The sequence below is a fragment of the Phoca vitulina genome, unplaced genomic scaffold (assembly GCF_004348235.1).
Source record: "Phoca vitulina isolate PV1807 unplaced genomic scaffold, GSC_HSeal_1.0 scaffold19, whole genome shotgun sequence".
Lineage (NCBI taxonomy): Eukaryota > Metazoa > Chordata > Mammalia > Carnivora > Phocidae > Phoca > Phoca vitulina.
The window spans coordinates 18844328-18847916 of NW_022589722.1; the positions used below are offsets into that span (position 1 = coordinate 18844328).

The 3589-nt window shown below is 40.7% G+C and overlaps 1 pseudogene; it reads right to left on the minus strand.

The window, feature by feature from the left end:
• Positions 1–316: 316 nt before the first annotated feature.
• Positions 317–595, minus strand: LOC116640064 (annotated as a pseudogene).
• Positions 596–3589: the final 2994 nt, after the last annotated feature.

A 3589-nucleotide genomic window follows, 5' to 3' on the forward strand; every position in this document is an offset into this window, starting at 1 on the left:
TTGTCACAACAGGAAGCCTGATTGAGAAGCAGATCCAAGAGATGGAGAAAATAAGACTAGGATTGATGACATTTTCTGAACTCCTGGATCTAGCCATACCTGAAGCACAAAACTTTTCCAATGCAAATAAATAAATTATCTTTTTTTTTTTTTTTTTAAATAAAAGCAATCCCACAGCATTTATTGTCCTCTGGTAATAACATAAAGGTAATCAAAACAATACGAACAAATGTTTTAGAACTACACTCACAACGAAGGACATCTAAAAAACAAACTACATGGCCTTCTCAAGAATTTCTCACTTTACTGATCATTCCTAGTTGGAGACACTCTGGAGTAGGGTAATATTATCTCCTTCTAGCATGATCCGACCCAGTTGTTTTCTTGACTTTGTTTTAGAATGAATCTCTTCGGCATCATCTAATACGAGGTTCATGTACTCATCAAAACCAATGATACAGCCCTCTATTCGCATGTTCACTTGCTCATAAAGCCACACCTGAATTCGAGATCTAGTTTGCAAGTATCTGAAGATGAGGTTGATGGGCCGAACCATCACCTTCTGCACTTATTGGCCCTGGCCACGGTATGCCATGGTGGAAGCCGACTAAATTATCTTTATTTTGATGAAGCCAGTTTAAGATGTCACCTGCTACTGAAGGTTTCAACTAAGAAAGCATTTAATTTAATAATAGATTTCAAGTGCTTAAAGCCATGCCTGCCACACAGTATCTACTCAGTATCTGAAGCTTTATCCATTATCCTCAAGCTTATATGAGTCCACCTTGGTGATAAGGCCTGAACCGAAGGTCTTAAGGAGGCTTAATTTAAGTCTGTGTTATAGAAAGCAAAGGGAACACTGGCCCCTCTCTACCGCCCCTTGCCTCCGAGACAGAGCCTGTAAAGCATCTCTGACACTGGGGCCTCTGGCTGCCAACCAAACACTATCTGCCACCCTAAAGGTCCGCCATCCTCAGAGCACTGAAGGAAAGGTCTCACCCCTTCCCATACCCCAAAGCAGAGCCAGGGACTTCCTTCCTCAGTCACCTTGAAGTCAGGGTTCCTTAACTTTGGCACAATTAACATTTTGGGCCAGGTAATTCTTTATTATAGAGACCTTCCTATGCATTGTAGGATGTTTAGAACATCCCTGGCCTCCACCCCCTGGATATCAGTAGAGGCCCTAGAACTGCGACAACCAAAATGTCTCCAGACCTTGACAAATGTCCCCTGGGGCAGAAATCATCCCTGTTGAAAACCACAGATCTAGACCAAAGCCATGAATGTTCATTCCACTGAGAGTAACCTTGGTGGTGAAATGTGCAACCCAAAGACCCCACCATTTTCAAAGACACAAGCAATATGAGATTTGGAGAGTTTAATGGACAGCTTAGACATGCAAATTACATGATAGTGATGAGAACAGCAACATGGAGCATCATCATTGTCCAACTAAGTAGGAACTCAACAAACACATTGCAAGAAACGACTACCACAGGGAAGAAGACACATCTTAAGTATCAGCACAGAGATATGGAATTAAATAATATATTAGGAATGCTTGATGTGGGGTGCCTGGGTGGCTCAGTCAGTTAAGCCTCTGCCTTCGGCTCAGGTCATGATCCCAGAGTCCTGTGATTGAGCCCCACATCAGGCTCCCTGCTCAGTGGGGTGTCTGCTTCTCCCTCTCCCTCTGTGCATGCTCTCTCTCTCTCATTCTCTCTCTCTCAAATAAATATTTTTTAAAAAATAAATTAATTTTAAAAAAAAGGAATGCTTGATGCAATGTGTTAGATTGAACACTAAGGAAATAAGACTAGAAAGGTCGATTGGGAACATGCTAAAGGGCCTGACTTTATCCTGAAAGCCAGTGGTTCCCAAACTATTTCACCTGCACACCCCATCAGTAACAAACTTTTGTGCATGCATCCACTCCCAATATATATATATACATTTGTTTATGTATAAATTATATTATACCAAGAGCTATTATTCTAATATGCTACACCCATTAGGAAACAAACACAAAAAGATAAATGTGTAGAAGATAAAAATGAAATAAGTAATATTTTCCCCCAATGGAATTATTTTTCATTAATTAATATCTACTAATATCTATTAAATTAATCTGGACCAATGTTATCAATCAATAACTTAGATAACTTCCATAATCAACAAATGAATACACTATGCTTCTGTTGACAAAATAAAAAATAAAAAAATAAAGGATTGTCATTGTCACCACCATCATCATCATCATCACAAACTAGCATGTATTGGGTGTTACCGGGCACTTTTCACTTATTATCTTTTATAATCCTCATGACAGCCCCATAAGAAGAACAAATATTAGACATAAATCACAGATGGGTAAACAGAGGTATAGAGAAGTCAAGTAACCTGGCCAAGGTCACACAGCCAACAAGGGAAAAGGGTATGTCTCACTTCACAGCCCAAAGTTTTAACCATGATGCCATCCTTAGATTTTGTCTGAGATTCCATCAACTGAGTGCTTAATTTATTTGATAATCATCATAGGTGACATCTAAGGAATTCCTGAGACATAAGCCCAGATAGATAGATAGATAGATAGAACCAGGAATATGGAGCCAGAAAATGTGCTAGATATCATTAAAGTCTGTGAGTCCCATCCTGGAGTCTGGGCACACCAGCAGCTTACCAGATGCTGGTTAGAAGCCCCTTTTGGCTATCCGAGTCATCATAAGAATTCCTAAAATGTGATTTCATTATATAATCAGAAGTATTTCTACATCTGAATCATAGATAGCAAGAAAGAAAATTGGTTACTATTTAGCAAATAGCCCAGAAGACAGTATCTTTCAAAATATGGAAAGGAAAGGATTCAGGAAAAAAGAAGGCCCAGGCACTAAAGAGTGTGAGACCCTGCTTCAGTCTGATTTTGTTGCTTCTAATGAAGGTGGGAAATTATGTGAGCCAACTTGGACAAAAACTCAAAAGGAAAAATTCAATTTTCCTAAATTCATAGTTCTGAGGACACTGTCAGAGGAAGATGTGCACATACAATATATTTCTTTTTTCTAATTCTATGTGGATTGAACTTCCCAAAAAACTTCTTACTATGGTCAACCAGTTGGCCAACCCCTCAAGAAATGGAAACACTCGGGGCACCTGGGTGGCTCAGTTGTTAAGCGTCTGCCTTCGGCTCAGGTCATGATCCCGGGGTCCTGGGATCGAGCCCCGCATCGGGCTCCCTGCTCCGCGGGAAGCCCGCTTCTCCCTCTCCCACTCCCCCTGCTTGTGTTCCCTCTCTCACTGTGTCTCTCTCTGTCAAATAAATAATAAAATATTAAAAAAAAAAAAAAAAAGAAATGGAAACACTCCCATAGAGCCTCATAAGATGATCATGCGGCTAGCAGGTGGACCTGGAGAAAGCAAAAGAACAGAATCACCAGCCTCCTGCATCCTGCCCTGACTAGGGCAAGAGTAGGAAGAAAGGCTGGCTTGTCCAGTTCACACAGACCATCCACGTGACACGTGCACATCTACAGATGAAACTATAAATCCTGACCGTTTTGCCTATTTACTCATCCCCCCTCTCTAGAAAGAC